Genomic DNA, 13,145 nt, shown 5'->3' with positions numbered 1-13,145 from the left:
TCAGTTTACATAAAATGAGAAAATATTCTCTAAGGCCTGTGGGACTGTTCCAGCTACCCTTGAAGTCAGCCACGGCAGGGGAGCCTTTGGTGGAGGAAGGGAACCTAAAAGCAGCCCATTTGGCAGTATTTTTCCATGGGGAAAAAGTAAAGAGGAGGGTCTTTCATCAGTGAGCGTGAGCCAGGCAATGGCTCTGTCCCTAAAACAAGAGGCGTCTTTATTTCTAAGCAGGGAAGGTGGGATGGCTGAGCAGACGCTGTATCTTCTCTCCCAGAAGTAGGATTTCGAGTCTCTCGCCAGGCTTGTTCACACCCTGCCCACCCCCAAATGAAAGTTTGTTTGACTGGCCTGTGCATCACAGACGTCCGGACGTGCTAGGAACGGTGCCGTGGTGCATGCGGGCTGGGGCAACACGTGATCACTGACCCTCGGGTTGGCTCCCGACCTGCGCTCTGGGCAGTATGAACCTGGAGATGCTGCAGAAGGGACTTCAGAGATTTTGCCTTCCCTCAGTCATTCTGCGTGACCAAAGGCAGACAGCTCTGGGTGGGAAAGGCATGCCTTTAGCTCTCAAAGCCTGCCATGGTGCCAAGCAAGGGGATCCAGGGTCAATGAAAACCCAGTCTTAAACGCGACTTTTGACCAGACTTTGATCGCATTTCAGCAGAATAGACCTGGAGCGATTCCAGTGGCTTTGGTGTGAGTGGGATCAGACTGTGGAACTGGGCTGAACAGCAAATAACCTGTGTGTTCCCGTCTGGGTGGGTGTGCGACGTATTTGAACCCCTGCATAAATCAGCACAAACTAACTAGGTTATTTCTGAGGCTGTAGCGGGAACAAAGAGTCAGCCAAACCGCATCTGTCTCTTTTAATTCATTCCTTCCATTTTGGGGACTTAGCCTTTAGAAACAGCTATCGGTGATTACATAAAAGAGATTAGCTAACATTTCTGCATAAATCAAGGCCAGCACAAGATGTTTCCTACGTGCGTTGCGAAACCCCGGGGCTCGTGGAGGACAAGTTCCTCCTCGGGGAGCAAGGCTCCCCTCGCCTAGCGCGGCAGGCGGTGCAGGGGCTCGGTGGGGCCACGGACAAAACCTTTCCTGCTTCCAAAAACGGCCTTTCAGCAACAAACAAAATAAAAGAAAACATGTGCGTGGTGGGGAATGCTCTGCCCCGGTTATGCTTGGTGTGTTTTTTTTTTTCACAAGAGCAGATTTTCTAGCCAAGATACATGATGGAAACAATGAAAGAAAGGAAGGGGCAGGAGAATCTCGTTGTAAACCAGATTTTCATGTGTGAATGCAAATCAATCTTGCTGCTAAAGGAAGAGCCAAACCAGAATGTGTTACATTTACTCTTTTAGCACAGTTGCTAACAAAATATCTTGATGCAAACACTGTTGGATGACTCAACAAATCTTTTTCTTTGTTTCTTTTTTCATTTTGAGGCAATTTCATCATTTTTCCCCTCTGTTTGTTGCTCTGTTAACATGAAGGGTGAGGTTGTCCCAGGGTCAAGGAGTTGGAATTCCCCTTCCAGTGTGGTCTTACTGGTCCTCTCTTTTTTTTCTTTTTTGCTGCAGGTCAGAGCAGATCTATAATGAGGTTGGTGTGAGAAGGCTCAGCCCTGCTCTCCCACTCGATCTGCTCTGGATAGTGCCAGTCCCCTGACGGGAGAGCACCTGACTCAGCGCTGTCCTTCCATGCAATCATCGATATGTCTGCATCTCAGCTTCCCTAATGAGCTTTTAAGCCAAAAATACCAAAAGCAGTCTAAAGTTTTTGATTCCTACATTTTTGAGGAACCAAACTTGAGACGCTGCAGCTGAGTTTCAACACTGCGCAACACCAGTAGCTCCCATGAGCTGCTGAGTACTCATCACTTCTTGAAATCAGGGCTAGAGTATCTCTTAATGGTATTTATTGCTTAGAGTAGAATTGTGTTTCAAACCTGAGCAAGACCTGGGAGGAACTGAAGAAAGGGATATTCATGCTCCTTTCTTTTCAGGTGGGAAACTGAAACAAAGTGCAGTTTAAGATCTGCCATTTAAATGTGCGTTGGCTCCTCATGATGAAACCAGCTACCTAAAGGCATTTAGTAATATTTAAAAAAAAAAACCAAAACCAAAAACGGAAAGGTGCTCATTTCCTATTGAAATGTGCAGGAAATACATGCCCAGGACTAGATCTGAAAATGAAGGTAGTTATCTTTCTTCATTCTTTGATCTCTAACATCTTTCAAAATCTGGCCTCCAAGTGATATGCCCAAGGATGCATGAAATCAAATGCTGAATCTTTATCTCCTCCGCTTGTACGTCTCTGCACTGCAGTTCACAGCACAGATACATTCCTCCTTGATTGAGACTAGTCTTAACTAATGGCAATCAGCAAGACTAATCCCAGAGCAGGGTTGCTGGACAGGCATCCACAACTGCCCTGCACTGGCACCCTCCCCATTTCCTCCCATCCAGGTTGCAGCTGCACCTGGCCCTCGATTCTCTCCAGATGTGCAATGAATTTAAAGATCTATCCCAGTTCTTGACCTACACTGAGGACCACAGAGCTAGTCATTTCTGAAATAACACCCATATTGAGTCTGAGACCTTTTTATGCTAGAAATACCACAGGGAGGAGAGTGCCTGTAGACACCAACTGCCTCTGTAGTGAAGGGAAATCTGAAGTTTCCCCTCTGCTTTTTCGTGCATAACAGCATCTGTATGCCTCATTTCCATCTTCACAGCTCCTGTAATTTACATAATGAACATTTGCAAAGCCTGAGATCTGGGTTCGCTTTGTATCACATTTACTGTAGATGACCTTCAACATCAGAAAAGTTTCCCAGGCAATTTTCCCAAAGGGTATGAATGTGAAACATAAGACCATCAGGAAAGAAGGAAAGGGGAATAAAATCAGATTTCTGAGATAACTGTCATTCAAAGATATATATTTTTTTCTTCTACAGCAGGACAAAAATATTTGAATTTAAAAAAAAGGAGTTTTGGCTTTAACAACTTGCTTCTTTAAAGCAAGTGGCGGTATAAGGTCCCTCAATAAAGCAACTTTAATTAGGTTTGCCTTCCTAGATCTGCACAAAGAATATTTCCAGAATAAAATGCATTTGAAGAAATGTTAAGTAGAGAAAAAAAGTAATCAGAGAGCCAATTTTATTTACATTCCTTCATAAGCAACGGCTGTAAAATGAGTTTATCCATTTTGGTCCCCCGATTGGGTAATGAATCTGATGGCAAATAATTGGCAAGCTAGTCAGAGATTCATGACTGAAGAGGAATCCTGACCTCCAGAGATAGGAATGGGGCATCAAGGTGAGGGCAAGCAGCTGAAGCTACTGCTGCCTCCTCTGAAGGTGTCAGCTCTGATTACTCCTCCTGATAGTGCTGCAACAAGCACAAGGTGATAAATCAGGAACCCACCGTTTTTGTTTCTAACACTCATCCTTAATGAACTGTCCTTTCCAGCCCCCTTGCAAGTGCCAGCAGAGCTCATCTGACAGCATCCTCAGAAACTGCATCTCCAATATTATATCAAAGTTTATATTATACTGACATAGAGCAGCAGGAGAGAAGCTTCTGTAGGTGTTGGCTGGATTCTGGAGAAGCACAATTCGGGGATAATCTCTCATCTGAAGAGTGTGTGAGTTTTCTTTTGCTGTTTGGGCTATCAAGCTGGTTATTGCTCACTGAAGCAATGGAGGATGCTTTGAAAGGAGAGATGCCTTTTGTAACTGACTCAGGACTTCTGTTTGTATAGAAAATGAATTGAAAGCTGAAATACAGAGAATTTGGTGATGCAGAAAGGATCTCATGTCAGCTGTCATAAGACTTTTCAGAGAAAATGGATCTTAAACCCACTATGATAGGCGTGCTGGAAATGCCTAAAGTAGATAAATCTGACACTGTTCCCATTGCTGTAGGCCAAACATCTATGAAGTATTGCTCTATACAATAAGCTTGAGAAAGAAAGAAAGCTTTTTAGATTCCTTTGTTCTTTTAAAATAGTGCCCTGTGTGCCCTCCTTTCAGGGCTGGTGTGTATATTCACATGCTGTCAGGTAATTACAACATGACTGCTATTAGCCTGCATCTTCCTAATTCTTACCCGTTGCAGTAGTTTATCTGTGTATCCTGTGTGGCTTAATTCTAATGTTACAGGGTCAGAGTATGGGTGAAAACTAGAATCTGGGTGAATCTTTACCAGCTTGTTTCTTTTAGTGCGGTCTAGTTCTTGGACTCCAGTCATTATCTTGGTCTACGGATAATTGTGTAATTTAAGTATTGGGAACATAGGTTGCATATTGCAAACTTTCCACCTTGGGACCAAAAAGGAAGGAGGGGGGTTGGAGGGAGGAGAGGAGCACTTTTGTCCAAGGGGCCCTTTGAGTGTCCTCCTGTCCTCGGTGCCTGCTGTGTCTGGCACAGCAAACAGGACCGCAAGAGGAGCGTGCGTTTGTGTTGGATGAGGCGTTCAGTACAATGTTATCCTGAGCCAGATACGGGTTGTCTGCAGCTCCACTATCCATCGTCCTAAAATGACATGAATAGTCACAGTTCAAGGGCTGCTGGACCTTCTCTTTGAACTGGGGGGGCTTAGGCTTTTAGCATTCAGTGCCCCCCAGATGGTGGTCGCTGGAGAAGCACCGTGCTGAAATCGTGAGTAAATGGTTAATGTAGCTGCATGGCAGCCAGACAAGCTGTTCCTTGGGTTTAGGAATGTTTCCTCCTTTCATCCTGCCTTTTTTTTTTTCCTCCATTTTTTTTTTATGGTACCATATAGTGTTTAATAATTCAATATATACATAATCCAAAATAAACACACTAATTAACCTTTGTTTTGAGAAATTTAGTTAGTTAATGCTTAGTGTCTGTTCAGATTCCAAACAGTTTGGAGTGGGAAAGGTGCCATGGGGAAAGCATAGCAAAATATGTTTAATGCTGAGCACCTTCAATTATTTAAACAGTAACGTGGGCTGCACCAATTAAAAAAAAAAAAAGTTATTATACAGGCCTGTACATGCTAAAATATCTTCCTGCAGTGTTCCCGAACTCCAGTATTGCTGCAGAACGGTAAAATGTATCTGCACATAAAGCGACTGTATGGAGTAGGGAGTCTGGTGGTTTAGGAGCGATTCTGCTGCTTGCCAGGAACCTCAAAACCTTCCTGCTGGGCTCAGGGGAAGGAGGAGTGAGGGAGGTACTAAAACTGTTGCTGGTGGTGACTTCCCACCCTGGCTGGGTGAAGCTGGAGAGCAAATTCTGCTCTGTGTCCCAAATAAACCATGAATTTTCTGAAAGGTCAAATGCTGTGCTCTGACTCACTAGTACTAGTCATCTACAGCCCAAATGCCTTCAAAATATATTACTGTGGGATAATAATTTTACCCAAATACTCAAGCTTTAATATTCTTCCCCAGCTGAACTGTAAATAAAATTATTTCCTAAGAGCACTTATTTGAGCTTGATTATTAAATACATTGCCAAAATCTGGTCGGTTAATATACTGCCTGCTACTTGAGCTGAAGTATCTAAAAGACAAAGAACGAAGTAGACGAAAAGGAAATCAACATTTTGCTAAATTGCATGTTTTTAAAAATCCTATAATTGAGGCTGCTACTTCATTTCCATTTGTAAAACAGATTGAGTTCCCCTTCCATCTACTAATGGATCTGGTTTATCTCCGATACTAACTGCAGCATTTGCACGGTTTGCACAGGCTGCTGGTGACAGGACATTGGGTAAGAAAAGTCAAACTGGTCCTGCTGAGCTCTGGGGTGTCATTTAGGAGTGATACTTGGCACCGAGCTCTGCTGAACTTCAAGCCCTTGTTCTTTTTCCTATGGCTCCAAAGTCTGGGTCAATCAACCAAGATAAACTTGTTAATTCACTGTCAGGATTATGTGCCTCAGGTCTCACTTGAGCAGCAGTGGGAAGGTTCAGGTGATAATAAAGCAACACCAGACAGCCTGGATGTTTAATTAAACTTGTCCGTGCTCTCTTTGACCTAGTGACTGGGCTGGAAATGTCGCCAGAACAAAGGTTGCTCATGAGGTTTGCACGTGGGCCTTTCTGCTGTGCAGGGCTTTGGGGAGAGGTGGGGGTTTGCAGCATCTTGTCTCATTCTTTCACATTATTTTTTGGGAAGGGATTTGTGCTCAGAAGATCTGGGAGAAAAGTAAACAAGTTGGGGGTTTTGGGTTTTTTTTGTTTGGTTGGGTTTTTTGTTTTGTTGGGTTTTTCTTTAATGAATGAGCCTTTTCTTGGAACCTGCTCTAGCAAATCTGTTTGCACGCACCTGAATTAAGCAATTCTGGGCCTCGGGTCTGGTGAAAACATGCTGCTCTCAACCCGCCCAGCACTCGGCTCCTAGTTAGCAGCTGTTCAAGAGCTCAAGTATACTTTTTTCTTTTTTTTTTTTTTTTTTTTATGATGGGGTGGGGAGGGAAAGCAGCTTTTCAGAGGATTGTACCCTGGAATGTAGGCTGGAAACCTTTCCTTCTCCCTGCCCCATGGCCTCTGCAGCCAGAACAATTTCCCTGGTATTCCTGTGCACAGATCTATGATAAAAGCTTCCATGGTGTTCTTCAGCCTCTAACACCACTTTGGTATAGTCACCTGCAGAAGCAAAGAGAGGATTCACCCTTTGCTTTCCATTGTTTTATTTTACATTTACAAACAGGTTTGGGTTTTTGTGTGTTTGTTTTGTTTTGGTTTTTTTTTTCTTAATTTTTCTTTTTAAGGCACTCTTAAAAGCAATCCATCAGATTCCCAGGGAGCTCAGTATGGCAGAGGCAGCCCTGGCTACAGAGTGGCCTTTGTGGAGCAGGTCCGTGGGCTCTCTGCCACCAGCGCCGCGGGGGAGCCTTGTAATAACGACACCGGCATCGACCAGATGTCTTCTAGAGGATTTGGTTTCAAGACGCATGGCTGCTAGTTCAGGAGAACATGGGGGTAGGGGTGGGGGGGGTCCTACTCTAATATACATGATTTGTTTAAAAAGTTTGCAGGTGTTAGAATTTTTATTGAAGTCAGGGAGCTGAGAAATTATATCCAGTCAGTGAGGTAATGCTTGCTCTGCTCAGACTGGGAGTGGGGAGCACACACAATCTGCATTAAATAAAGGGCAGCTGTGTTGCCAGCACAATTTTATACATATGAAAACTAATCTGAGCCATACCAAGCCAGACCTCTGTTCCTGCAAATCCTTGTAGAGAACAAGGAAATCCACTGATTGCTTGCTGCTTTCCTCCAAAAGCTGGTGGGGACTTCAGATCCTCCCTGCGGGGTGGGAGCCCCTCTCCTGGCAGGCATCACTCCACGGGCTGCACCCCAACAGCTATGGGGATGAGCTGGGGGGATCGGGGATGCTGCTGCAGCGAAGCCATCCCTGCAGCTCGTCACAGGCTTCTGGGGAATGGGAACAGCTGCCTCCTTTCTCATCACCCAGCTAATGCCCATGATGCAGTTCTGGGGGGGCCCAGGTAGAGATGGGTCCTTGCTTTTGGTCCAGCTGCAGGGTTTTGCTCTCCTAAGCCAGAGGAAAAGGAGTCGAGCACACAACAGCAGTTGTTCCCATGTACCTATTCAAGGGGTTTGTTGTTTTTTTGTTTTTTGGGGTTTTTTTTCCCCTCTTTCTCTGGGCTCAGTTCTGCTACTTGCTGAAGCCCCAGCAGAGCTTAGATTTATTTTTTTATTTTTTTTTTCCCACATAGGTAGGTTATAATGTCAGGATATGAGGTTGAAAGGGCAGGTCTGAGTCAACTCTCAGATGAATTCTGAGTATTTCCTTTCTGCATGGATGAGATCCAAGAATTTATCTCAGTTCAATAAACCCCACTTATTTCTGATGCTCATTCAAATAGACTTTGAATTCCACACGCCTACAGACCAGGGCTGGTCATTCAGGTTCTGCACAGCTCTCTCCAGAGAGGTCAGGACATGCAGAGTCAGCAGGGGGAATGTTTTGGGACGTGTGATGTTTCTCCTTGGACTCGCAGAGAGCGATGCACAGCCCTGCCAGTGTTGGGCACCGTAAGTGATGGTGGTTTGGCAGATGGGGGTCTTGTCTGACCGGACAAAATGGTTGAATTAATCATATCTACTGCTTGTAAGGATCCAGCCTGTAAAGCTCAGGTAGCATCTTTTCAAGTACTCCCTGTATCCAGTACTTAGGGGCAGAAGGACCCGGCAGACATGGGTACTGCTCTAGGGGTGCAGGTATAGGCTTTGTCTTCAGCACAGTCCCTCCAACAACATTGCACCTTACCCCCATCACAGGGGTTACAGAAATAGGGTTGAAATTAGAGCAAATGATACTTCACAGGTGGGAAGTTGTCCCCAGGGGCTTGTGGGGTTTCCACCAGCTGGAGCTAAGACGCCAGAGCCCCCCACATCCCACCATGCTGCCTCTGACATCCTCTGCATCCCTGGGCCTGGGCTGAATAAGTCCCCCAGGGTCTTCTGGCTGCTTGAAGTAAATTTTCTCTTCTTTCCCTCAAGGCTGTCTTTTCCCCTATTGCTAAATTTCACTCAGCATAATGATTTCGAGGGCACCATTTTCAATTTCCTCTGCGGAGCCAAAATTAATACTAAGTTTATGCCACAGTGTAGCAGAGCTTTAAGCATCCACCAACAGTGTGCATATTTCAAAATAATGTAATGGCTCTTAAACCCAAATACTGCTTAAAACCACTACCGTACTCCGCTGTAAATATTGGTGATACCTACCTGAGCTGCTGTGCCAGTAATAATAACTCCGTTGGTACTATTTATGTGCCCATTAACATCCCACTGCGATGACCATTTTATTACCACCAGGAGCATAAGCATGTGCAGATGTTGGGGCCGTGGTCAGATCATGCTGCAGGGCAGGGAGAGGTGCTGGTCCTTGCCTGTGGGAGGGGAAGGGTCTGGTGGCACCACCATTGGTGATCTTCTCAGCAAGAGCGTGTCCTGGGGATCTCTGAAAGTGTTGAAATTAAAGTTCTGTTTATGAAAAGGACGTGGTTGCAGCGTGCCTTGTTGCAGAACAGAGGTTTTCTCCCGGGGGTTGTGGTACTGCTTATTTTGGACGCAGATGGAGCAAACACACGGCTCTGAGTCTGCCTTTGAGCATGGCATGGCTGGAGGCCAGGATGGAGCTGGAGACCTCTCGATAGCACTGGCCCAGATGATGGGCATGCTGTTGAGCTGACTTTAATAGTTTGTGTACGGGGTCTGTCTGACCAGAACAACCCTCCCTCCTGGTCCCCGTGGAGACCCGCCAGACCTTGCCGGTGAAGGACAGGCTCAGCCTGTCAGACTGCCTTTCCCGGGTGCAGCGTTCCAGAGGGATGTTTCGGGAAGCCTTGCTGGCAGCACAGCGCCTGTGCGGCCTTTGGCAGAAGCAGTGATGTGAACGGCCTGGCTCTGACGGGGCTGGACTGGAGGGGGCTTGGACATCTCTTCCCAGCCTGAACCCTTCCGTGATTGCTCGTGAAACCGTGGATCTGTTGGTCTTGGCAGGGAGACTCCCAGTGACTCCAAATGAAGTGAGGCTTTGACTTGAGCTTTCCGGAGGTCAAAGCTGGAGGAGAAGCCGACTTGCCCAACCTGTGGTGAGGACACACTCTCCTCTGTGCTGAGGAGAAAGGGTTTCCACCACTCCTCTTGGGAGATTTTCCATCTGACCTTGCAGCAAGAAGCTTCTCCTGTGAGGAAAGACTCACAGCTTGCATTTTTCTCTTTCCCTTTTCAGCCCTGTCTGTGTAGGGAAGCTCCTCTTATCTTGCTTCCATCACTTATTTCTCACCGTGGCTCTAGATAGAGGTTAAATCCAGGCAAGAAAATTTTGGTCGTTTTTCCTTGGTCCCCAAGCCTTGTGGGCAAATTATTAAGATGAAGGATTTTAGCTGAGTTACAACTTTGTTTATGCCCTTCAGTTTACGCCTCGCCCCTTCTAAGGAGATGGCCACATTTGGTTTTTTTAGGAAATACATATAGATGGGAGGAACAGAGGAAAGTTTGTCAGAAAAGGTTATAAGTGATTGCTAAAACTATGGGTTTACTGAGCACATTCGCTGCCTTGGGCTAGTGCTTTTGACTCTGTTTATAAAGGAGCAGAGGGATTATAAGAACCCGTGTGTGCAAAAGTACACAAGCCATTAATTACGGCGACCGCTTTGCGATACGGTCTAGCAAGAGCTAATGGAGCACGAGAAACCTGTGGAAAATGTTAGCGAGAGCTGTCAGGATGTTTGTCTTACAAGCTGCTCTGGATGATCTCATCCCTCCCAACGTTTCGGAGGGCGAGGGGTGTGCCAGGTCAGCTGGAGGCGGTGGGCAGACGCCCCAGCTCTGGAAGGAGGGTGATGGGGTGGAGGCAAGGGGTCTGCACTAGCAAAGAGAGGTCACGGGCACCGGGGGTACTCACTGCTGTGCTCTGCTGCTGGAGATGAAAAATAGGGATGGAAAGAGTATGACTTGAGGGCGTTCGGAAAGCATAAAATTGAGTCTTTTCTTTCTGCTCCTCTGAAACAGCCTAAATAAAATGTCACTTGGCATTGCATAACCAGGCAAGTGAGCGGCCTGGGGAGCAGCTTGGAGTGAGGGCAGCAACGGAGCCCCTGGGTGAGAGGCTGCAGCAGGCAGGAGGGATGCAAGTGGGCTAGGGATGTGCTGTGGTGATGCATGCAGGGCAAAGACACTTCCTTGGGGGAATTTCCCTGTGACCCTTCCTTCTGCCTCCCTCTGTCCTCAGAGATGATGCCCGGGGGACTGAGCGATGACAAACAGGCCAAAAATGGTGGTTTGGTGATGTTGGGGCCAGAGGTCAGCTCACTGTCCTGATTTATAAGTGATCTTGCTTGCTGTGTCCCAGGGCTGCCTTGGCTTTTCATTCATGCTGGAGATGACGAAGGGCCGTGCTCAAACAGCATTACTGTGCTGGCACGGGCTGCTTTTAGGAGCAGGAAACCGCTCCCTTTATCCTCGCTTGATCTTTCGGAATGAAATATGTGCAGTGCCCTTGTCGGCAGTAAGAGCCTCCTAAGGAAAAAACCAAAAGGTTAGCAAGCAGAAACAGATGTTTACCTTTAAATTCTTACTTTGTGTGGACTAGGGAAACTGAAGGAGTGAGGTGTTAAGGGAGAGAGGTCTGCAGCACAAAAGAAAATGCTCCCTGAAAGCCCGAGAAAGTTGTGTCAGATTGAATCTGCCTTTCCCTTGATTCTGCTGTGGCTTTTATTTGGCCTGGCATTTAAAAATTATTATTATTTTTTAAACGCATCGTTCTATTAAGAGAAAGATAATTGCTTTTTCTTTCTTCTGCCTGAGCTTCTTAACATGATGAAGATACAGAAAATAAATGCCTGGACATGAGGATGATCTAATAGGCACCGAGCAGCTCAAGTCACTGTGGACCAGTTTAAAAACATGGCACTTTTCCAGGGTCTATTTGTTTCTCTTAATACAGTGATTTGTTTTTCTATATTGCTCTCTGTAATTATCATTGCACTGTATATTCACTGGCTCTAGGTTCAGTGTAATATAAGTCTGGAATTAGTCTATTGAAGTCAATGTCAGATACGTTTGCTTTAACAACTAAACTAGGTCTTAGTCTCATTTATCCTCCTGTAGCTCTAAACGTAACTCCACCAAAGTAAATACAGCTTCTCTCTTGCCGATGTTTTCCGAAAAGCCAGTCATGGCTGGGCCAACCCCAGTCCTTGGCTACACCTTCCAGCCCTGTGCTAAACAGCACGCTGCTGCAAGATAACTCGAGGCATCTCGCTACGCCTTTGGACTGAGCCTTGCTTTAAGCCCCTGCTGAAAGCCGTCTGCGTTTGGCCTAGCTGGAGGAGGCGGGATGGCTGGGTCAGAGCCATCGCCTCCCTCTGCGCCGCTGGCGGCGCAGGTTGGCATTCCTTTGCCGCTTTAGTTCAGCCTCCCTCCTAAATGTTGGGTAGATCTGGACTCAGGGTGCTCTTAAATCTGGTGCTTGAACCTTTTATCGTTATCTGGACTGCCAGGTCTGGAAATGGCTTTTACAGGTCTGTGAGATCCCTTTGTTTCATTGTCTCCCCACATAACATGTGCCTGGTTAGTGCTGAGTTGGGGTTTGTCCATAGTGTTCAATATTTATCCTTCCCAAGCTTGTTTTCAGTAGCTGAGGGGGAAAATGAACAGAAAAATGCTGAAAGGCAAAAAAGCAGGCCTGGTTTAAAAACAAACCGAAAAAGAAAATCGGTGTTATTACTGTGAGTAGAGTTGACATCTGCTAATGAAAGCTGTTGAATTGAAAATTTCAATTCTAAATCCTTGTATTTTGGGATTAAACATAAGGGGAGCACAAGGGTCACTTCTTTTCACCATTGGGCTCAGTCCCAACTCTGTCCCCTCCAGGTGAGCTGGCTGGTGCCTGGCAGGGGCTGTTTTCATCCTCAGGTGAGAGCTGAAGCCGTGCAGCAGAGCTGACCCTCACCAGCCCTCCTGGACCGCATGGAGGCCTGAACCGGCTCCACTGGGTGGACTGTGTCTGGATGGGGTGATCTCAGCGCCATGAATTATAGATGCCTGACATATCACACCAAGCTATTATGATTTTTTTTTTCCACAAGCAAGCTATGAATTATGAAGAAGATCTATTAAATTTATAATATTCTCTATCTTTGGTATAGGAATGGGAAGGCACAGCCCGATGATGCCTTTATATCACCCTCCCTTCCCCCTCCGGGCCCGGGCAGAGCAGACAACACAAGTCACAATACGGACTCTGTATATTTAGGAAAAATGATTGATGTCACAGAGACGTTGGCCTCAGTCCCTCCCGCTAGTCGCAGGAGTGCATCTCGTGGGTTTATTCAGAGTGCTGGGGCTGCCGTGGGCCCGGGACCTCCTGCGTCAGGGCTGCAGGTGACAGGGCCCCCCGAGACAGCCAGCTGCCAGCCCCCTCCTTCCCGGGGCTCATTCTGTGGGAAGGCCGGTGGACCAGGGGTGTTTAAATGGAGGAGCAGAGGGAGGTTTTGTCAGAGGACTGCCAACACCTGAGGCCCCGCGAGGAGGCTATGGACACTCTGGGACAAGGGCAGGGGCCTGCAGCTGCCTCCCCACAGCCATTTCCCCTTGGGGGTCTCTCCTGAGCACCCTCCCTCAG

This window comes from Athene cunicularia, assembly GCF_003259725.1.
Source record: "Athene cunicularia isolate RWA chromosome 9 unlocalized genomic scaffold, athCun1 chr9_part1, whole genome shotgun sequence".
Lineage (NCBI taxonomy): Eukaryota > Metazoa > Chordata > Aves > Strigiformes > Strigidae > Athene > Athene cunicularia.
The sequence above is the reverse complement of the archived record's forward strand: the minus strand, read 5'-3'. Positions refer to the sequence as shown.